The sequence below is a fragment of the Protopterus annectens genome, chromosome 1.part1 (assembly GCF_019279795.1).
Source record: "Protopterus annectens isolate FY-2018-M chromosome 1.part1, PAN1.0, whole genome shotgun sequence".
Classification (NCBI taxonomy): Eukaryota; Metazoa; Chordata; order Ceratodontiformes; family Protopteridae; genus Protopterus; species Protopterus annectens.
The window spans coordinates 1,383,711,405-1,383,735,706 of record NC_056726.1 but is presented as its reverse complement, the minus strand read 5'-3'; the positions used below and the strand labels follow the sequence as shown (position 1 = coordinate 1,383,735,706).

Here is a 24,302-nt window from a genome sequence, read left to right as displayed (position 1 = left end):
GTGGGCATCAGCCTATCTTGTGGGCATCAGCCTAGCAGTAGGCATTTAAAGTAGTTTGCATTTTTATGGGGCTAGGATTTGTATACTAGCAAGAATAATGTTACATGCTTGGCCTGTGTATCTTGAATGATTAGCCCTAGTGTTATGTACAATGCCTTTCACTCTTGCTCTGAATAAAACCAGAGCTATTTAAACTACTTTAGACAGGGCATTTAAGCCATAGTGGATGTAACTTGATGCAAACTATTTTTCCTTGCATTCTGCGAGCTGCTTTGACCATTAGCTATGGGCATTTGCTTGCCAGGTTATACACAACTGAAAAGTGTAGTGGCAGCATTCCCCTGCAAGTGTAGAAGTACTTGTGGAAAATGCTTGGGAATGGTTTATGGTTTAAAATCGGTCTCTATTAGAGCATATGTTTTGGAATCTTATTGCTCTGAAGTTGTAATGGGTCAAAACATATGTTTACTTTAACAGAATGGCTCGCCAATTGCCCTCAGCTTTCTGTATTGAAGTAAGTCTGTGAATCTTTTTGTTCTGGAACCCTAGATTGCTCTTGCTGCAGACATACTGCTCCAGTACTCCTACACCGGATTTAGTCACATAATGTGAGAATTGTTACTCCTGGGGGTACTTCAGTGCTGTACTTTTTGACCGTTATGCCAGTTGAGAAGCAAGAAAGGACATCTACTCCTAGCTGGGCAAAGTGCAAAGTCTTTTGGTCTGTTTCCAGAGTTCACCTCCAGGTGTTCTTTGGCCTGCATCTCATGTTTGCCTTGTGGGGTCCAGGGAACAGCTGTTCCACCTCTGCTGTCAGATCATTTCATAATGGTGTTTATTCTCTCTTCATATGGGGAGTGGTTCCTGATTGGAGTAGGTTTGCAGCAAGAAATTATGATGTAGAAGATTGACCTATCTCTATCGGAATGCTGGGTGATTGAGAGAAGTGGACAGAATGCAGCTCTGATAATACCCAAGCTTGGCATTGGTTCATCATAGGTATTAACTAGGCTAACTACCACAAGGATCTCTCTAAGCCTAACCATGCATCCCAAATGTCTAACCAGTTCTGGTACTGTTAATGTAAGTAAGAGCTTGGGAAATATTTAAAAAGCTGGAGTTTGGGAGATGAACCCTTTTACAGGTTACCTCTGTCCATTAGAGACGAGTGCCATGCCAGGGATGAATTTCCTGTTCCCCATCCAATTGTCCAAGCTACACTTGAATTGGGTTAGGGATGAACTCTGCTTCATGGGAGTCTGACCAAGAGACTGGGTATAACTGTTTCTCCAGCAGGTCCTATTTGTATCACAGGCAAGGTTTGTCTTTAGAATGGATAATTCTACAGCAGTTTGTTTTTGTTGTACTGAAATTACTTCCTTCCATTCAGCATCCTGAAGGCACACCTAGTCTTTAAGACTGGCTTTTGTCATTGTCTGTCATTGTCTGTACTTCCATTGTCTGACAGTACCGTCTAGGTAGGCTTATGATTGGAAGGGGATTCAGAGTAGCTTGCACATCATGAAATGTCCTTTATCAGGTTGCAATTCTAAAATGTGGTTTGAATGGGTACACATTTTCATAAACAGTATGAAGTCGGCAATAGTGGAGTTCTCAAGTGTACTTGAGCTGCATGCAATAGTGCATTTCTGGCTAGTGAATAGATTTGTAAGCTGCAGACGGTGGGTGTTTGCAGTGCATAGTGCAACCAGGGTCTGGTAGAAGTACACTAGCTATGGCTAGTTTTGGGAAAGTGTGAAACTATTGCAGTTTTAATTGTGCCAGTGCTTTAATTTCAGCTTGCATTTTAAAGGAAAGCTTAGGATCCAATTCCAATACCCAGGTGCAAGACTCCCTACAAGGGAACATAGGTTAATTTGTGGATAAGTTTGAAATTGCTTGCTGGGAGCCAGAGTGCAGACTTTAAATGTTTGATAAAAACATATCTATCCAGAAAACATGGTATTTATCAAAGTTCAGCTTAGTTAAAACAGCATAAACACAGTAATGCTTCAGAATCAAAGTGCTTTTACAATTTTAATTTATTTCCCACAAAATGGTGGACAATGGGGCTTCCATTGGTAACACTACCTTGTTTTCTTGCTTTCATTCCTTCCCAGAATACATCTAAAGTCCTCTTGAGTCATGTTAGACATAAATGGTGGAGTTCTCATGCCATTAAGAGAAACTGGCAGGACTATGAAGCACAGTCATCTAACCCACCTTCTATAACACAGCAACTTCTGTTTCCCCTGACTGAGCCCGATTTGTCAGAGCTTGTTCTATGCTATAAATAGTGGTTTGCTACTTCCAGCAAAGATAGGTAAATGGCAAGGTTTCCAAGAGTTTCTTTTGTACTGCTAAAAGAATTGTAGACCTTCTCCCACACTTGTGCTGAGGTGTGAAAACTCACTGCAGTAAATGATCCTTGCTGTATATGTACAGGTGAAAAGTACTAGTCTGTTTGCTCACTTGGACCAGTTCACTTTCCTGGTTACCAAAGACCCTTTTCAGCTATGACTTGGGCTATATTGGGAAAAATTAATAAATGCACTTGGCATGCATGTACAACACAGCCAAGGTGTGGCAGTGAATAAGTAAAATAAACATTACTAAAATGTATATTAACTTTATTTTAAACTGCATGGACCCATATTGCACAAGTCCAGTGTTCTAAGATGTTGTAGATTCCTGGTCATTTAGATACAAGTAAATCATTCTGTTATGGCTTCACAAAAGAAAAGGACTGCAAATAAATTATATTTGCATCACTTTTGTCCAAAGATGGTATGAAAACATACTAAATCCACAAATTTTGGAATGGCGCAACCATTACAGTGCAGCCTAATTAGTATAGTGAAAAAATTTTAGAACTTATAGAACGTAGGAGAAAAGGGTGATTAGGATTACTAAACATATGCATGCACACACCCCATCTGTGTATTTGTGTGCATCTATGTAGGTATTATCTGTTATACTCGCAAGTTTTTCTACATGTAAGATGTGTGCTTTGTGTGTATTGCACTGGACTTTTTTCTGAAATGAAAACTGGATTTTGTAATGCCAGTGGGTACTGGAGTTGTCATATTACAGGTTCACAAATTAGTAGTCTAACGTCCTTATGGACCATTTTAAGCCTAGCCAATTACCCCATGTAAGAATCCAACCCTGCACCTTGGGTCCGTAAAGTAAACACCTTAACCATTGTGCCAACCTCCCACGGTTTGTTTTATATTGGATCCTTTTCCTTTTAAGGTCATGGTAAAAATGAAATGTCTAAACTACTGCAAAATGCTCACTTGCAGCATTCATGAGAGCCATTAAGTGTACCAGAATGCTTGGTGCTCAGTTTGCAAACTTCTGGTAAAGGCTGCTTTGACTGCTATAATGTTTAGGTAGTCTTTATGCAAGAAACTACTAATATGATTTCTTGGCTAGGTCTGTTCATTAATTTCTAAAACAAGTAAAGCTAAACTGCGACAGTACCTCCTGAGTCTTGTAAATTTCATTGGGAATAGAGTATTCTGAAGTCTTGGCAGTTCTGTAAAAGGGCCACACAAGGTTTTTGCTTCATAACCTACCGTGGGCTATGAGGCTTTAGTATTTAAGGAACAGGCAGTCTAGAATAAAATGATTTTGCGTATAACCTAGTTATATCCTTGGCAAGCTGCACAAAACCTCTGAGGGTTTAGTATGCTTAAGCTGGTAATTCGGTTCATATTTTGCATTTTTAATCACCTTAAATAGTGCCTTTATAAATGCTGTTGAGATGCATCTCATTACTAACTGCAGCAGGGTTAGCCACCCACAGTGTGAACCTTGGCTCAAGATGATTCACTATTGAAATTACACTTGACCCCATATGTAAAGGATGGATGCATCTCATGACTTTATTCCTACTGCCTCAATTGCAAAACTTAAAAGTACTGGCTTACTATTTATGGCATCTGGTTAAACATTCCTTACTAAAGGTGATAAATTGGATTATCAGCCACTGAACTTCCTTGCTCACTTAACTTCTAAATAAGAGGCATTAACTCCTGTCCTAATGCTTAGCAGGAAAGTGTGATGTTAGCTTTAATATAGGTGAATGCACAAAAGCAGATGTTATCCTGTATCACTGCAATATTTCCTGCCAAGGATAGCCCAGTGTCCGCTCTTATAGACATTGCATGTTACACGTGTTACCTTTGACGTGGGACATGTAGGTGATGTACAGATGCAGATACTACATTGCTGCCATTCTGAATGCCATTGTTGAAAGTCAGTCTAAACACCCTTCTGTACTGGTTACAAAGTAGTCTTTATAGATAAGTGACACTTAGGATTTTTTTTATATTTTCTGGTTGACATGAGCACAAAGGAAAATGTCAGTGTGGGAGGCAGATTCCCCATATAAAGACCTAAAAACAATGTCCCTTCTGTTTCCCAAATGTCTGCCAAAGCTGGTGAAAGCTTGGACTGGCTGGTGCTTCTGATTCCTCTGTCAAGCTATCAGAGGCTGGCATATATATGGCTTCTTGCAAATCTTCTGAGGCTTTAAAAGTATCTGTTCCTGATAAGGGTGAACATCTGCTGATTCTAGCCAAAGGGCAGAGGGGGATTCCCAAATCTTGGTTAGGGAAGAGATTCCTACAAGCACTGAGTCTTGCCTGAGGTCTGACCCTTCAAGGGTTTCATGCAGCTGTCCCTCAGAGTAAGAAACCAAGCATATTTCTCAATATGAATGGCAGGATTTCACTCCGATTACCCCACCCCTGCAGGAACTTTCCTTTGGAGATACCATTGCCCATATGATTTTAAGTGGGATTCTTCTAAGGTGTTGGATTCGGAAGAGATGACCTACAGATGAGTCTCCTGAGCCATTCATTGTTCTCTTGTTCTGGCTGCTGTCCTGGATGCTTTCTCAGCATTTTTATCAACTGACCCTTTGCCTCCTGCACCTAAGGAGCCAGATACATTTTAAGTGCCAGAGGAGTGCAAATTTCTTTCAACCTACAGAAGGGCATTTAATCTCTTCTGATAAGCCATCCAAGCTGTTGCCCTCTACCAGGCTGTTTTCTGATGAGGATAGTAGGATTTTGGAAAGGCTGGGCAGAAAGTTTACACTTCTGCCACTTTCTTTTAGGCCAACTACCAAGAGTCACGCAACCAGGTATGCTTTGGCCCTCCTTTTTCAGGCTTCTAAGGTAGTTTCCTACCTCCCAGACTCTGCAGGGAAGGCTTCAGACCTTCCTGTTTGGCTCTACTTTGCCCACCACTCCATGAAATGTAGCTGATGCTTCTACTAGGGCTGCTGCCTTTGGTTCAATTGAGCCATTATTCTTGGCTCTGTCTTCAGGCTTTATCTGATAGAGGCTGAACTTTTGGATGCTCCGTAATCCTTTGTCTGCTGCAGCTGAACTTCTCCATTGTCCTGAAGAAAGCTGCTTTTACAAAAGAGCTGAAACATTACTTTTTCTCCTATTCACAGGAATTCTCGATCTGCTTTTGTTCATAGGAAATCTAGCCCTCTTAAATGTAAGGAGGATTCTAGGTGTGGCCTCCTGCCAAATCTTCTCGGACCCCTGTCGCACAAACCTGCTTTCTAGGATAAGACTGGTTCTATTTGAGTTTGCTTCCTCCTGCCCTTGGCCAGGTTCCCTTGTCTGTCTCGTCTCTTCCCTTCCAAATTGGCTACAGAACACTTCAGACTCTGGGGTTCCATCCATTATCTGTCGGGGATATTTCATGGCTTGGAAATCCCTCACTTTTTCAGGCATTTCTTAACCCCCTTGTGAACAGTATTTCTCACTTCAGCACCACTTGAGCCATGCCTCCTGCCCAGGTAGGGAAGGGACTTTACTTCAAAATGCTTGAAGATCAATTCTGAATCTTTCCCAGCTATACACCATTTTCAAGATTACTTTGTCAAATGTTTCTCTGCAGACCCTTCTTACCCCCAGGCCTTTTCTGTTTCCTGGATCTGAAGGATGCCTACCTTACATCTGCAACAATCTCCTGTTTTCAGTTCTCTGCTTTGGTCCTTCCCCTACCTAGACAATTTGCTTATTCAAGCTCCTTCCCCCAACATTCTGCTTCAGGATCTCAAGCTTACTACTTCACAGAGTCTGGGGTTCATGATCAACTTCTAGACTTGTGCCTTCCTAGGGTCATATTTTCCTTGGCTGCAGACTTGGATCCTCGCATCCCTGCCAGCTCCCAAGGCTCACTCCTCCAATTGCTTTCCCCACGCTCCTTCCTCTGGTATATCTGGGTCCTGCTTTCTCATACCAGAATCCATATGCAGAAACTTCAGTGGTACCTCAAATCAGTGTGGCTTCATTGTTGCACTTTGAACATCCTGGTAGTTTTTCTTCCCTGTCTCAAGCTCAAGCTTCAGTAGTGGATTCTTCAACTTTCACTCAACCTAGGGCTTCCTCAAGCACAAGGTCCAACTCCCTTCTGTATGGACCCCTCTGACAGGGGGTGAGGTTGCCTCCTTTGGCCCCCCTCAAGGTTCAAGATCCACAGCCTCATAAGAGGTCAGATCACATAAATATAAAGATGAGGGCTCTGCTTCTGTTTCTGCAAGCTAGTTATTCTGATCTGGGATCTTGCTATTTAGTATAAAGTGATTCTTGGGTTCCTAGGTAGGTACTAGGCTATCGGCCCTATGGCCTATACAAGCCCAGCCAAAAAGGTACCCTGGATTTCACCACACAATTTACCTGTGCACCTGTCGGGCAGAGCCAGAGGTGATCCCTGGGGTGAATTTCCTTTCCCATCCAATCAAGATTTTTCTTGGCGTGCTAATAAGGAGCTTTGCTTTATATTGATAGGCAAGTCTGTTCCAGAGTATGGGAAGTCTTCGGGACAGGAATCTATCCCTCCAGCATGTCCTGTTTGTTGTGGTGAGAAGGTTTAGGTCCCTAGAGTGCATAGCTCTGAGGGATTGGGATTTCTTTAGGTGGAGCATGTCCCAACAGCTCAGGGTTTGACAGCTTTGTATGTTAGGCAGTGATCACCTCTGAATAGGTGATTGAGTAAAGCTGGAGTTTTTTGAGACTGTTTGTGTAGGGAATCTGAGGCCAGTAATCCTTTGAGGTATTTCTGTGGCCTTTCCAGTTGTAGATGTCTTGAGGTACATACCTAAAAGGTTGTAATCTATAATGTGTCTGAGTGACGGGTAGAGGGGAAGAATGACCTTTTTTTTTTTCTTCTGGATGAGAAGCCTTTTGTGATGGTATGCCATGTAGGATTTCCTGACTACTGTGGCAGTGTTTATAAAAGGAGAGGCTACTGTCCACCTGTGTCTCAAGGTCTCTTATCACAAGTAGACTACCACCTATGTGGTAGCTCATGGGTACAGAGATGTTTTTTTACCAAAGGGGTGACCATGCACTTTTTGCATTGAGCTTGAGGCCATGGCAGTTGCACTCCCCTCTGACCGGCAGACTCCTTGAGCAGGTCCAGCTCACAAAGCTCCTGAGCATTCTCCAGTGGAGTATTCTCTGGCAGATCTTTTGATGTCATTGTAAACCGACATCTTTACTCTATATTCTAGAGTCCCCAAGTCCTGGCTTGGAAAGTGGATACCCTGTCTTCCTTGGAACTTCCTGTTTCTAGAAGTCTTCCCCCTCCCTTTGTTACAATTCCTGCACAGCATGAGGCAGAACTCCTTTCCAAGGGAGTCCCTTTTTGCCCAGACGGCATTGGCTCTCTTTCCCTTTTGCCAGGGCCAGTCATCGCAAGTTACCTCACCAGGTGAATCTTGGAACTAGACGACAAGGCATCTGTTACCCAGTTGAATGGGCAAGTGAAGATGGATAATAAGTTTTGATTGCTTTCAGGCAATTTTCTGAGTGTGCTTCAGTCTGCAGAAGGCAAGGAAACCTACTACCAGGAAATCACATGTCCAAATGGAGGTGATTTATCTGTCTGACTCTTGCCATCAGGATCCCCTTTCTGAAGAGGTTTCTCTGGTTCTGTTGTGACCTGCTCCATGCTTGCCTGGCACATTCAGTTAAAGCTCACCTGTCTGCAATTTCTGCTGGTCTGCCCTTGACTCTTCCTCTGGCCTCTAGATTTCAGGTAAAGCAATTTCTTAAAGGCGTCCTTCATATCGGGCCTCCCAGGAAGCCTATTCTGCCTTTTGTGACTTTAAATTTGTCTCTGAAAAATTTACTGGCTCCTTTTGAGCCTTTTGTTTTTCAATATTGTACTTGCCTTTCACCTCAGCCAAGAGGCTGAACTTCAGGCCTTCATGGCTATTCCTTTCTTAGTTTCCCCCAGACACATGGTATGTGTACTAATCCTCCTTGATACCAAAGGTGGACAGCGAGTTGTCCCTTTAGTCCATCTTTTTCCTTTCTCTGCAGTCTGCCAGTGAAAATGTTCTTCACATTTTGCATAGACAGCTCAGATTTGCATAAAACTAGTTAGTCTTGGCAGCTATTTGTTTCATCCCAGGACTGAGTTTGGTTGGATTTCTAAAGCCATGCTGGAAAGTCTATCATCTGTAAAGACTCATTCTACTGTTTCCTCCTCTGTTGCTTTTTTCAAGGTCTGGATACCAATTCCATTTTGAGGCTGCTACTTGGTCTTAATACTTTCACTAAGCATTACAAATTAGATGTTTCCAGAGCAGGCTTTGCCAGGGATATCCTGCATTGGTTTGTAGAGGTCTCCTGAACCTTCTTCCTTCCAGGCTTTCTTGAGCTCTCTTACTCTCCCATTGAATACTGCAACAGCAATATGGGAGGACATAGTTCAGTTCTGACACATCTTCCCATAGCAATAGTTGTCTTCACTGCTGCAGTATTTGGTCCCCCCCCCCTCCTCTGTCCTTTTCTTGCCCTGTGCTATGGTTGCCCTTCTGGCCAAGGTCCCCTTTAGGAACGTGCATCCAGAAGAAAAAAGTGGTCTGAGGGTGTTCTGTTCCTTTAGGGACTAGTGTCTGTCACCTACAACCCAAGTCATGCACAGGGAGGATTTGTGGTGTATGGAGCTTATAAGAGCTGAAGGCTTTGGTATACTGGCCAGATGTTGGGCTATCCTTGATAAGAGATTCTTTTGGTAAGAATACTTGAGTGAAGATGTGAGTCTCTTAAGATTTTACACAACTGTACTATGGCGATAGCTAGAATTTTTATGAAATTAGAAGCAACATTCCTGCTGAAGTATAACCTTGCAGTTTGTGAGGAATGAAAGCTGTACTAGAGTAGAGATATAGTGGTAAAGGGAGTCTTAATGTGAAGGTTTGTTACAAGATGGGATAAAAATAGTGTACTAGATGTGTAGGCAGGTGCTCAACAGGATAACTTCAGAATGGTGAATTGTACCCATGGGAGCAGTAAGTGTAACATGCATATTGAGAAAATGTGAAGGTTTGTTACAAGATGGGATAAAAATAGTGTACTAGATGTGTAGGCAGGTGCTCAACAGGATAACTTCAGAATGGTGAATTGTACCCATGGGAGCAGTAAGTGTAACATGCATATTGACACCCCTTACAATTAAGGGGTAAACTATCAATTGTTTGAGATGTTGGAATGAGGTGGATATTGAGTCTAGTGCTGGATAGTAAAAAGGTAGGTGCAGCTATGTCTGCCTTAAAGGGTAGATTTGTCTTTAGCTGAGCAGTCCAGTACTGCTGTAGGACAATAAGCTGCCAATATGAGTGAGTGGTTGGGGATTTTATCCATGCTGCCATCATGGATGAATGTTTCAGGGCTACAGACCTAATGAAAGGGAAGAGTGAAGTCAGATTATCCTTTTTGCCACCGCTTTTATCCATTTGAGGGAAGAGGGTAGAAGATGGGTATGAGTGGGGAAGGTGGTTATAGGAGGAGGCAGAGCTTATAACATCCTTGTTGCAGTGAAGGATAACTGGGGCAGTCAGATTGTGGTAGTTTGGTATCTTCTTGCTGCCAACAAGGATGGGTAGGAAGGAAAACAGAAAATTCTTGTGGCCACCCTAGAATGAGAGCTGGAAAGATTGGTAAAGTAATGGAGATTTCAATTTGTAATGAACACTAACAAATGGAATGTTAAATGTTCTCCTCTGAAAGGATGGAGAGTAATACCAAGCAAAATTACTGTTTTCTAGTGTTAGTGGCACTACAGATGTGAAGCTAAGACCTGATGAATGGGACAGAACATCTCTTTGCTGTGTGGATCTGTAAACTGTACCAAAAGCTGGAATCAAACATGGGTGGGGTGGAGCTGTGGCACCATCTGGCAAACCATGGCTATGCCTAGAAGTTGATATGCTTGGAGATGCAATCTGGAGTATATCCATTAGGGTATCATTAAGGTCCTAACACTCCTGAGTCCCTCAGAAACCAGCCTTTTACAAGAAAAAATGTTCCCAGGTGCAGTCTTACACTTGGTTAACAATATGGTTAGGGCAGTAGAGGAGCCTGCAAAGGTGCAAGTCTTTCTGTAACTTTATGCAGGTGCCCCTTGCTTAAATGACACAGGGCTCTCACTGATGCACTCAAGGTGTCAAATGGTGTCCATTAAAGACTGGGGAAACTAGAGCTTCTCTGCCAGTATGGTGACCTTTATCTGTAGAACTGCAGGGTGTTAACTAATGGGCATGCATGCTACTCCTTTGCCTTGCTTGGTTTTGGCAGTGATGCTAATTTTGTCCCCCTTGTATAGGGTGGTTAAGGATTGTAAAGGATACCTATATTACAATAAATCCTGTTTATTGCAAATTACAATGGTTTAATGTGTGAAGTCAACTGCCTGGAAATTTTAAGTTGATACTTTGCTGTTGTAGATTGTGCTTACATTGTTGGTATTTAACTTGTAATGGCAATTAAATGCTGCCAACGCCTGAGAATACAAACAGCTGTCTTGCAATGTGCTTATAGAACAGATTATTGCCACTTCTCAGACCTAATCAAGGTGTGTGCAATTACAAGTATCCTAAACATTTCAGTTTCATTTGCTACATTAAGTTCATATTTTTTTTTAGTGAAAAATACTGATTTTAGAAGACATGTATGTAATGTGAATGGCAAGTCGTACAGCTAACATGCATTTCAGGTTACTTTAGGATGGTATAAACAAGGTGTGGCTCTGGAGTACAGTTCAAGGTCTTGCATGGAGGCAGGGCAACAACCACAAGTAAACTGATTGTCTGGTACCATGAAGTACTTGGGCTACAGTTATAATCGTTTTTTGATTTTTATGTGCAAAACTACCCATCACAAAATGAGCCTTAAACAGTTGTGTAGTAGGTTGAACATGCATTACTAAAAGGATTTCTACAGCAAGTGGCTATAAAAACTTGATATTGCATGCATGTTAAAGTGGGCTCTTGCACGTTTGCCTCTTGTAACACAATGGAAATGGGTAAGACCAAAGAAATATCTGAAGAGGTTTTGTGGTAAACTTAATTTTCACCCGACTTGTGAAGTAAAACATACTTGTGAAGAAACAATACATTAGGTTTACTAGATTACCTGCTTTAAATATAGAACATGAATGTATGGTTTTCCCCCTTGCAGACATCTTATGGCGCTTATCAAAATTTCAGGAAGGCTGTTTAGAGCCACATGACTTCCTTGCAACCATTGTGATTGCCATATATCCATTTTGGAATCTTTGGTGTCAATGTAGGACAAGCCGTATTCTGACAGCTACTTAAATGTTATTGCTCACTATATTTCTGAAGAGAACAATCCAGTTACTTCAGAGAGATTGAAAGGAATGCACATTACAAAACTGAGCATTCCTCTAGCAGACAATGTTTTTCCATGTTCTGGAACTGATTCTCAATGAGATGTAGACTTGCAACTGAGTATATTTCAAAACTATAAGACACTTAGGTTAGTCTTTTCATACTATAGTGTCTAGATAGCCTTTGCGTGCATTTGTCATTGCTGGACTAAATGTCCCTTTTTCAGCCTGTGCATTGTATATTCAAGAATAAACTTTACCAAAAAAAAAAAAAATTGCCATATGTGCAAGTGTGAAAATGACACAGCAGTGCTATGGCTATTCTAGCTACCAAACTGGGTTCAGTTAAGTAATGGACAGCTTCCTACCCAAACCAAAATACTCTACTCTTGCATACTTTGTAGAGTTGCTGGTGAAATTCCATGCATGTCATACCTTTTAGGGGTGGTAAATATCTTGTAGAACAATCCCATATTCCATTTTGACATGTTCAACTCCATTCCCTTGAGTTCTCAATGTGTTTGAACCCAGAATTAAATTTGACCCTTCTGAAATATTTAGAAATGGTCAGTTGTCAGATTAACACTGAACACTGGGTGTCCATAATATCTTTCTTGGTATGAATAGGACTGAATCTGTCAGAGTAGGGCACCAGTAATTTGGTAATTAATAAAACCAAACTAAAATTCATCTGAAGTGTATGAATCACTAGGGCACTAACTTGTAAAATTCTCTACAGCACTGGGCACTTCATAAAACTGGACAGGGAAAGTGCCAGTGGAAGGCTGGAAGGGTCTGAATTATAAAATTGTAATGTATTACAACCCCAGCAACTCTTCCCAGGGGAGAGGGGTCAGCCAGCAGTTTAAAAGGTGTCTGTCATGCTTACCCTGAATCCTTTGATACCAGAGTCAAATGATTTTAATTGCATGCATTGTGAACCACATCTATAGATTTCTTTTTGTAAGCCTGTTTTCATATTGTAGTTATTGGCAAAAGCTTGTGTAATGACTAAGCTTTGTTTAGTCCTCTGTCCACCTATTCTACATTTGGATTTTTTACCTGTTTGAGGGCAATATTAATCAGCCAGTAGTGTGCACAGAACTGTTTTATCTCAGTTGGCATTGTGCTGCACCCAGTATTGATTAGTGAAGACGTATGCAAAATCACCCAAACCAAAGGATGCAAGGGTCTCGAACCCCTGAAAAAAAAACCTACAGTGAAGACCCAGCCAAGTTGGTCTTCACTTTCCACCTCCTGTAGTGGAAGACCAGGGGACCTGTACAAATGAACCCTCAGGCATAAGTGTAGTAAATACATGACTTCTCAATGTTGACTCAAGTCTTTATGGTTTCATTCAGGTCAATAGAGCCCAACACTACTAGCTGCAGGGATGCATGTTTTGGCTTCTTACCTCCACAGTACTGCTGCACTTTAGAAAATGCAGCAGATTGGAATATAGCCAAACTGTAGGGTGCTTGCAACCCCCCCCCAAAAAAAAAACAAACTTGAGATATTCGTATTAAGTTTCTGAACCAGATATTTAATGTTATGCAAGGGTATTTCAGTTTAATTGACTAGCATGGGATCTTTCTATACTTGATGTGAATTAATGTTTATAAATTCAGTTCATAAGGTCATGCATAATCTAAGAATGAAAAACTATCCTTAATCCTTGGCTTTACAGTGGTAACTATGATGCAATAAATGGCTTGCACATAGGCTCCCTTCTCCCCTAGGTAGTCTAACTCCTGCATTTATGAACTACTACCAAGGGGCAAATTTACAGCTAAATTCAGTAAAATGCCTTTCAACTTTTTTTGTATAAAACTTACAAGATGACGCTTGACTTTCAAAACTGCCCTAGTGTAGCTTTCAAATTGCTCTATCAAAACAAGTCTGAAGTACAGAAACAGTCTTCTACCAGGTCGTTAATTGTTTTCAAATGTTAAGCATAAAGGTATCTTAACTGGTGTCATTCTAAGGGGATCAGTATCAATCTGCCTGGGATGACATTATTGACAAACCCCAATGCTTTGCCAGAGATGGCCTGCATCTGTCACCCTTGGCATTCCGGATACTGGCCAAGGCTCTTGCCACCCCTGTAGTGCCTTTTTTAGGCAGAGTCAAATGACAAATTCACCACCATAACAGATACAAGCAAGCAAATCTGAGGGTAATGCTACTTAATGCTAGAAGTCTAAACCTCCAAATGCACTCACTAAGGCACTCCTTAAAATGGAAAACCTCGACATCTGTGCAGTGGTAGAAACCTGGTTCAAGGCTCCAGAGCACACCCCTGCATTACCAGGCTATAATTCATATGACACCTTTTGGCCACCTAACCTGGACCGAAGCACTGAAGGCGGAGGCGTGTCCATATTCATTAGATATCCACACCTCCAGGCTAGTTCCTCAGCATAATGTATCTGAGATTATCCAAGTGCAACTAACTCTGGGCAAGACCACAATGCAAATTGTAGCTTGCTACTGATTCCCTCATCATGCCCCAGGATTCCCACTCATTTCTTGATGCACTGGAAAATTAGTGGACAACCTAAGGGTGTTTTCAACTACCCCACCATTAACTAAAACTTTTGTACAGACTCTTACGCTCAATGTTTTCTGGAATTCATAAATTCCAATGCATTGGATCAACTTATCTACACCCCCACCAACAGGGGCAGCAATATCCTAGACATGGTCATTACCAACATGGGCAACTGGTGTTCCACACCAGAGGTCAATTCCTTGTTTCAGATCTGACCAGAAGCAAATCACCCTTTACATCCACACCCCCCCATTAGGGAAACCACCGTAAAAAATTTCTCCAAAGCCAACTTCATGCTTAAGACAGAAGTGGCAAACTTCACGACACCCATGCTGACTATCGGTATGACTGCTAAATCCTATACAATGACTGCTAAATCCTATACAATTGCACTTACAAGTGCATGGATCGTGCAATCCCTAATGGAACCAAGATGCTATCCTCCAAAAAAAAAAAGCCAATATGGTGGTCCCCTGCTATAAAACTCTACAAAACAAGAAAAAAAAACTGTTGCAAGAGTAAAATCCCATGATTGGAGGAACTCTGGTCAGCCTCAGTAAGAAGCTGAGATCCCTCAAAATCCTCCAAAGCTAGATACAAAAACAAAATTGCCACTGATTCTAAGGACCACCACAAAGCATTCTATAGCTATGTCGAGAATTTCAATGGCAGCACTCAGATCTGCTCTGAGTTACAGCTCAATGGCACTAAATGTACAGAACCAACTGATATTGCCAACTTTACCCCCCCAAAAGGGCCCATCTCTATACTGGGAGAATGTATCTGTAATCATGGCTGCACAGGTAAAAACACTCTCCCCAAAGCCAAGAACACAGCATCCATGAGACCTGACTAACATCGCAGGCTGCGTTCTGCATGAACTACAGAGCGAACTGGCACCCCACGCAAGTAGTGTTCAATCATACCCTCACCTCAGGCTTTGTGTCCACTGAATGGTGCACAGCAATGGTTATCCCACTCCACAAAGTGGGAGCCACCACAGACCCTGGGCACTACTGCCCCATTAGCCTGACTAGCCTGGTCTGCAAGGCTATGGAGCGTATCATCATGGAACTTGTAAACAATGACATTGGTAATCTCCAAACTCTGGACCATACCCAGTTTGTGTTGTAAAACACAGATCATGTCTCCTAAACCTGATAGAATTCTTTGAAGTGGTCAAAGCTGTAGATGAGGGTAAGGTGGTTCACACAGCCTATCTAGATCTTGCTAAGGCTTTTTGACACCATCCCCCACTCTAGAATTAGACAAACTCCCTAAATTAGGTATAAATTCCTATGTCACAAGATCAGTTGCCAACTGGCTCACTGACGAACCCACACTGTGAAAGTAGCAGACTCTAAATGCAACTTCAGACCAGTGACCAGTGGAGTACCACAGGGTTCAGTCCTAGGTCCTCTCCTGTTTGATATCTATTATCACCACAGTAGTCAGGAAATCTTTCTACGTGGCACACCATCACAAAAGGTTTCTCATCCAGGAAGAGGTCATTATACTAATCCCTCATTGGACCCATTATAAAGTACAACACCCCTTTTGGTATGTACCTCAAGACCTTTACGACTGGAAAGGCTGCAGAAATGCCTCAGATGCCCCATACAGACAGTCTCTCAAAAAAAAACTCCAGCTTTGCTATGTCAAACACAGAGCTGTTGGACATGCTCCATGTAAAGAAATCCCAATCCCTCTGATCTACATGCTCTAGGGACTTAACCTTGTCAACACAATGCTGGAGGGATAGATTCCTGTTCCAGAGACTTCCATACTCTGGCACAAACTGCCTATCTATATCAAACAAAGCTCCTCATTAGCACTAAAATCTTGATGGGATGTGAGATGGGAAATTCACCCCAGGGATCACTTCTGTGCCTCTGCTTGATGGGCACAGGAAAATAATTTTCTTGGTAAAAGCCAGGGTACCATTTAGCTAGGCTTGTATAGGCCATAGGGCCAATAGCCTAGTACCTACCTATGAACCTGGAAAACCAAGGGAAAATGGTAATTTTAAACCTCTAGCAACCACTGGATTATTAATATGCTTAATGGAAAAAATGCAATTTCACAATCAAATCTCAGTGCTTTAAAGACAGAAAAAAATATTTAATTACGGACAACTGCTTCCACAAGTGAAATTTACAAAAGGTGTGCAAGGAACCAGACAACCTGAAAATTGCTTCCTACAGACGGGGGGGGGGGGGTAACATGCTTACAAGTTTAGCACCCCCCCCCCCCAATCTATAGCAATGTGGTGGAGCGGCATGTTTGGTTGAGAGTGCTAGGATTGCTGACTAACTTGCACACAATAGTGCTTACCATTGGAAATGGCAAGGCTTAAGGACAATTCTGCAACTTAAATTTTGTGGCACACCAGGAAGTTTCTGCACCTGAAAGGTTGAAAGTGCATAGTGCTTATTTTTATACTGCTAGGCTTTTGACCTTGCACCTAACCAACCAGTATTTAAGTGAATCTATATGTAATAAAGTGGGTAAAATGCTAATTAAGTGACCTGATTTCAACAAGGAGTTTGGGGTGAGGGGTAGTACTCGTTTGATTACCAGTGGTATTGCATAGGATTCTGTACTTGGGTTTATGGATTGAGGCCTACAATATGGAAAAAGAAATGCTGATGACTAGACTAAAATGCTTTTATAAAAGGTGAATGCCTGGTGCAGTAATTTCACCTTTATAAGTAGCAAGTGTAACTTCATAAGAGCTGGCAAAAGGTATTGTACTAAGTGGTGCACAATACATGGTCATAAATGAGAATCTCAAATACTGATTGGCTATAGTTTGCTTTTCTGAAATGTGCAATCTAATTCTAAATGACCTAGGAGATTAAACCACTTCATATCTGTATCTAGTTGGGATCTTCAAACCTGGGCTGATTGAATTGTGCTTTTTTGATATTAATTGCAGACAGTTCCCCTCTATGCAGTAGGATGTCAACTTCCCGACATTTAAGCAACTGGAAAGGACAGTTAGCCTGAAGTCCATGAGCTGCTAGGAAAGGGGTGAACCGCTATCCAATTTTACTGTTTGTTATGCTCTTCTTGCAGAGTGATCTATGCCTTGCATTCTGCACCTCTTGGGACACTGAGCAGTCTTGTAAAAAAATGTAGGATCAAGATCAATTAGTACCAGAAATGGGGACTTAATGGGGACAAATGTATTGAGCAATTACCCAAACCTGAAACTGACTACCTCCTGCAAGTTAGTGATGCCCCAGCATCCTTTAAATTAAACCAGATGATGGATGGGTATCTACCAATTTACTCTGACCTGATTTGCTTGTGAAGTCAGTATGGCATGAAGGTAGGCATTGCATTTGTGTAAAAGGCAATTGAGTAACACAACCAAAGACCAAAAATATTAGCCAAAAATCTGGAGATCTGACAGGTAGGACTTCAGTTTTGGAATGAATGGAGCCAGTCTGGTCGGGGCATCCCACCAAAACCTACTTCTCAGCTGAGCAGATGTCCAGATGTTTGCCTCAGTTTTGATGCTAATATGATTCTTTCTCCCAAATCATTGGAGATTTGTAGTCATCCAATGAGATAATGGAGGTGGACATGCACTTCAAATGCAAAACCTGTCATCCAATGAGATAATGGAGGTGGACATGCACTTCAAATGCAACCTGTCATCCAATGAGATAATGGAGGTGGACATGCACTTCAAATGCAAAACCTGCTATTCTAGAAGCTTGTAACAGCAATATTTTAAAAACTGCTGTCTTGGGGCTTTAGTCCACCTTTTTTTGCTTTGTCCAGAATTACACTAAGTGGGTCAAAATCTGAGCAGTTGATGTAAGCCAAGAGATTGTAAACCACCTGGCAAAAGTACATTAGACTGCATCTATATATCTGTTTTCATGTTGTACCTCTTGCCTCCTGCCCTTTTATTTGTAAATGATTTTTCTGGTCAGTGAAGATTAATTCATCCATGCCAGACTATTTTGCATTTGCTCAGAAAATGCATGCTGATACAAAGGCAAAGCATTTTAATGTTCAAGTAAATTCTAAATTTCCCAGATTTGACTGTTCCTCCAATAAATGTTGGCCTTTTCAACATTTGAGAGTTGTGGTTGTGTTTCTCATTGTGAAACTGTACATTTTGCAACTCCAAGACACTAAACATCAACTCAAAATGCCAAGACACTAAACATCAGATTGTATTTAAACCGATGCATTCATTACTGTTTGGTTTAGGTAACAAATGAAAAGGCCCCAAATATTCATTGTAATGTCAGTGCAGAAGAGGGACAAGCTTTTGTGGAGATTTTAGTTTCTGCAAAACCTGCTGCCTTGCTCTGCAGTCGTCAAATAACTCCTTGCACCTGAAAAATTGTTTTTTGGGGAGGGTCACATGGACAATGAAAAGTGAGATTAATTTGAGCTAAACTGCTTTGAGTTTTAATGACAAAGCATTTTTTGTATATACATACTGTAAGTACTGCTGCCAAATGTCTGTTCAGTACAGCTGAAGTGAAACGTTTTTTTTGTTTTGACAGAGGGAATGCATTTCAGTTCATATTGGACAAGCAGGTGTTCAGATGGGCAATTCATGCTGGGAATTGTATTGTTTGGAACATGGCATAACACCTGATGGAGTGATTCCAAATTCCAAGGCCAAAGAGCAGTCCTACTCGTTTGGGACCTTCTTCAGTGAAATAGGACATGGAAAATATGTACCCAGAGCTTTGTTTGTGGACCTAGAACCAACTGTTATTGGTATGTATTACTGCTGTCCTGCAAATACTACTAGAAATCAATGTCTGTATTGGGACATGTTAGAATTCTGAATTGTAGGAAGGCTTTGTCCCAGGTAAGTCTGCAATAAATTCAAACATTGCCTACCCAGCTGTTAACTGTTCATGCTACATTGAAACCTACATTTCGTATCTCACAGTACCCCCCCCTTGACAAGGCATTAAAGACTCCCACAACTTTCAAGAAGCATGTCCTTTACTTTTGAATTAATTCCATCTGCTCCCTCGGCCCATTTCCAACTTTTCTCTGATGCTAGAATACCATAATCCACTTGCAGTGGCTCATACTGTTCTGCCTGCTATATTACATGGATAGTTCTTGTGGCTCTTATCACGGCACTGCTAAATCGGCTATAGCATAGCCATATAGACTGAATATCTTGAAATTATAAATGCTGTAATCTCCCTAAATTAAGCCTTTTTCCAACACTAGTGATGCCAACTGATGGCTTGTCTGAAGTCTCAATGGAAGAAGCTGCCAGAGCGGGAATTAAATATTTTTCACATCTACCTCCTTTCACTAAAGTATAATACCATTTTCATGAAGGGTTGCAACTTCCTGCCTTGCCCAGACCTTGTGTATTAAACCATTTCTGTTATGCACTTTCAGCTGAGCAGTGAATTCTATGCCCACATCTTCAATCTGCCCCTCACTTTTTTCTCTTGACTTAGTCCCATTGGTAAATCCCTTTTCGGGGAGACATGAGGTAGTATTTATACTACGTTATGAAATTTGGCCACAGCACCAATGAACTTCTGTACATGTGTGCCATGGGATTTTTGCATCCACTTAAACTATCACCGACTCTGGCAGATGGGAGCTTCATCTCATACAAAGGACTGTACGCTTGAGCCACACCCCCTAATGCTACACTGCAGTGTCAGTAATGGACAAATTAAGTCAGCCACCTGGGGTGAAAATGCAATCCAACAACCTTCTGATCTAGCAACAAAGGCAGGCAAGTGTGAATTGTTTTGCTTTAGTCCACACCTAACAAGCAGATCTGCACTCTTTATGGTCCTGTACAAAGATTCCTTGGTAGAACAAATAACCAGCTGAAACGTGGAGCAAGTATATGAAGACTGGACAGTTAGACTTCGAATTGTAAAGACATTGACAGCTACTAAGATGGCTTGTTTTAGAAAAGTCACACCAGCCCACTTTAAGGACTTCATGACCAAGTATACACAGCTCTGGTTAGTATCACTGATGCACGGAAACCTGGCCATTATACAACTGCTAGAACATCCTTGCCTGCAATGAAGTATAGCTCGTTTCAAACTGAACGTCCCCAGGCAAGCTGAGATGCAAGTCTTCCTAAAGAGTTGCCACTCAATCTAACTGCCAGGTGTGCATGTTAGTTGCCTTGGTGGACTATATCCATACCACCTCAACTGAATCCTGGCAGCCAAGACAAACAGAGGCTGTACTTGGATACTCTTAGCTTGCTAAGCTTATTTTCAGTGAGCTCCACGTCCCTGCAAAGGAAGCTAGTTTATGCTGCTTATCTAATCTCATTGTCTGTAATTACCCAGAATGTCTGAAGAATGGAGGCAAAGTAAGTTGAGCTTGATCCTGATTTTGGTTCTCAACGATCACTGTTGAATATGTAGTACTGCCTCTGCATCTATCCACTGGTCAAACTTATAGTCCTTTACCTTCTGTTATAAAGACCAGATGGTACTTCTCACCTGTAGAGCCAGGTGTTGTCAGGAAAGAAATTCCTGGCAGAGAATAAAGGATCTCATTTTTTCTTTGATCTCTGGCTTGCACTGAAGTCATTCGAGGCTGGTTCTGCAAAGACTTGGGCCTTTTCATCCACAAAATGGATGTGGCTGCTCTCCACTTTCTTTGCCATTATCCCTTCCATGAAAATCCCAACTCTGCCTTCCACAGTAAGTCTTGAGTACAATAATTTGGATACATGGTCTGAAACGGCAATCCTATGCCATGTAACAGATGGGCTCATGTAGCTATGTAGGTAATCGCTGCATATCCTGGAATGTTTTCCCCAGGTCTAGAAGAATACAATACTGGCAATGTTGCACAACCATGCCTGTATTTGCTTTGTTAGAACTGATTGGTTTTCACAACTCTTTGCTTCTTGGCTAAGTAGCATTACTACTTTTGTAGATTTCATCTCCCTATTAAATTGAGAGCACAACCTAATTGGCTTCAGAGGTATTGTTGCATCCTTCTATACAATGTTGAAAACGGCAAACGCTAGTGTTCTCCACAGTTTGCTTTTTCTTTTGGCCAGATTCTTGCACCATTGCTGCAACAAATATTTTATTATAACCTTGTATGACAAATGGGTGTAATTGTCTGGGTTAGAATATGCATAGGGACAGTAGCACAGTCCCTGCTGGAAGATCTGAAGGCCTACAGGTTCTATACAAATTCATGTATTTGGAGTCATTTTATTACTGACAGTGCAGTATGGCATGGAGGGGGGCAGAACCTGTGAAAGACCCCATGGCACTTGATAGAGGGGATTAATTCCCAGGGCCCATTTCCTAGCTGCCCTGAGGAATCCCATGAGGTCACTAGCTACGTGAGACTGATTCAGTTAGCAACAATTTTCTAGTAGGTGTTTCTACACACAGCCTGAATTTTCAAAACCTGGCTTATGTCCAGTAGCAGTGTCTTAATTTGATAGCACCATACTGAAGCAGTTGGCTAGCAGCATGCATCCTCCTGAGAGCTTAAAATGAGGTACTCAACCCTTTTGGAATCCAAGTTTTTTTTTCTAGTTATATGATTAAATGTGGCTGTGCACAGCACACATTATGCCTTGATTCTGCCTGTACTGAAGTAGAGAGAAACTGGGTAAATTTACTCATACTGAGTGATATGCCTAGATCAGATACTAGAGTACACAGTGCTTACAAAAGCAGTGGTGGAGTGAAATTGCTAACCCCAAACCAGAGTTTGGTTTTGTTTGGAGGTGGTGCAGGGTAGATGTGCATGTCTGTAGGTGGGGGGTGAATCAGAAGGACCTCTGCTTTCCAAAGTGGCAACTTTGGAGAATGCACATGGTATAAACCATGCAGTGTGGTGGTCTTCGGTCACAGGTCTATGGGAGCATAGACTTGCATGGGGAAGACTTGGTGGACTGGGGCTGCATACTACTGATCGAGAGAGGTTAGAGGTTAGAGCCATAGAAATGGGAGTAAGGTTCTGGTTAAGAGCTCAAGCAACCTTCATGGATGCCTGAATAATTGCCTTTTAGATGGTGCTAACCTCAATGGATCCTATTGTAGCCCGTTCAAGAAATACTCCCCACATGTTCTGTAGGGGAAAGCTTAATGGTGAGCAGACATAGCGAGTCAACAAATGGACAGGAAAGAATTTCAGTCAAATGCAGACTGGCCACTAACATGAAATTTTTATGCTGTGGTACTGTGGATTTTGAGTTATGCTGTGGTGCTGTGATCATGGGTTTTGGGCATAACCAAATGTATGTGCCAGTTAAGTTTGGGAGCTTCAGGAAAGCAAGAGACTGAGATGTAGGTCAAGGTGCTAGGACATGCCAGGAAGTCAGGACACTGTATGCCACTACCTTTAGCACTACAACTTTGCTACTAACAGAATACTTCAGAAGGCAAAATGTGCCTACATAGCCAACTGTGACCAGCAAAAGTTTAATAATGTGATCAATGTTAACTTGTGCAAGTATACGCATCTTGGTTAATCAAAAATCTGTTGCATCAGTTACCCAATTACAAAATGAATGAAGCCCAATATTGCACTAGAAAATGTATAGCACCCATTACATGTTGGGTTGCACAGTATCTGGACTGATCTAGTTTATGGTTATGTATTTAACTTAATCTTTAACTGCATATTCTATACTTTAAACTAGCATACTAAACAACCACACCTGACTCTTGCTAGTTTATCTGGGTAACTCAGCATGCCCCATGGAGTCTTAAACTAGGCTTTTGAAGTAATTGATTATCAATAAGGTTCTTGATTTTTGTATAAACCTTTGCATTTCTGATATAAAAACTGCTTTTCCTACCTTGATGGCTAATGTAAGATTTTTGAACTTTACAGATGAAATCCGGTCTGGTCCCTATCGTTCCCTTTACCATCCTGAACAGTTAATATCTGGAAAAGAAGATGCAGCAAATAACTATGCCCGTGGGCATTATACTGTTGGGAAGGAAATTATTGATACTGTGTCAGGACCGAATACGCAAAATGGTAAATTATAACAGTGATACTGGAGAGGCAAAGAATTTGTTGCATCTTGACACTTTTCAGGGTCTTTCAGTATTTTGCATATGCAAAACAAATCCTGGTGGGCTTAACACTCTTTCTATGCAGTAGTGATGAGATTTAGTGCAAAAATGTGTTCTGGTACAGCTGCTTGGCACACCTTTGCAGGGCATGGCAGTACTCTTAAAGTAAATGTTAACCATATTGCCCATGACACCTTTGTTCCCTGTAGTGGGTGAATCTTTGGAGTAGGCTGCAAGAACAAAATGCAGTGAAACTTTGAAACCTACTGCTGTAGCTGCCTATTGGCATCTGCGCTATCCTCCCCTAGGGGTATACCCCACTCCTTCAAAAAGAGTATTTTATTTTACATTTGTTGACCGGGCTATGAGCAACAATGCATACATATTAGTCTAGGTCAAGTAATAAAAACACATAGTACTATCTACATATTGAGAAAGGCAGTAATTCTTTACAGTACAATTATGTGAGGATGGGATATTACATATTATAAAATGTATATACATACTTGACATTGTTTGTACTTTTTTATTAGGTCATTTGAGATCCCAGAGAAAGATTGCAGTTTTGAATTCAGGAAATATGATAGTGGAAAGTAGATTAGTCTGGATTGGTACAGGAGCAGAGCCATAAGTTCAGATGTAAAAGAAATTGTTTTTTAAAAAGATGAAAGGAGGCTAGAGAGGTAATGTGTGAGGGGAGGTTATTCCATATTTTGCCTACTGAGTTGGAGAAAAGGCAGTTACCTGCTGAATTTGTAATTCTAGTTGTGTTGACCTGTAGCTTTTCGGCAGAGCGCAGCTGTTTCAAGTTATTATAGGGGATCAGGAGGTTACTAAGAGCAGGTGTCTTTAATGGTTGATGTAGAATGTTATGTGTTGTTGATATATAGGGGATCAGGAGGTTACTAAGAGCAGGTGTCTTTAATGGTTGATGTAGAATGTTATGTGTTGATATATAAGCTTGTTAGGGAATGTTATGTGTTGATATATAAGCTTGTTAGGAAGTTCCAACCAGTGTAAGTGTTTTAAGTTAAGACAGT

The 24,302-nt window shown here is 41.4% G+C and overlaps 1 pseudogene; it reads left to right on the top strand.

The window, feature by feature from the left end:
• Window positions 1–24,302, top strand: part of LOC122810571 — a 166,432-nt pseudogene that overhangs the window by 85,434 nt on the left and 56,696 nt on the right.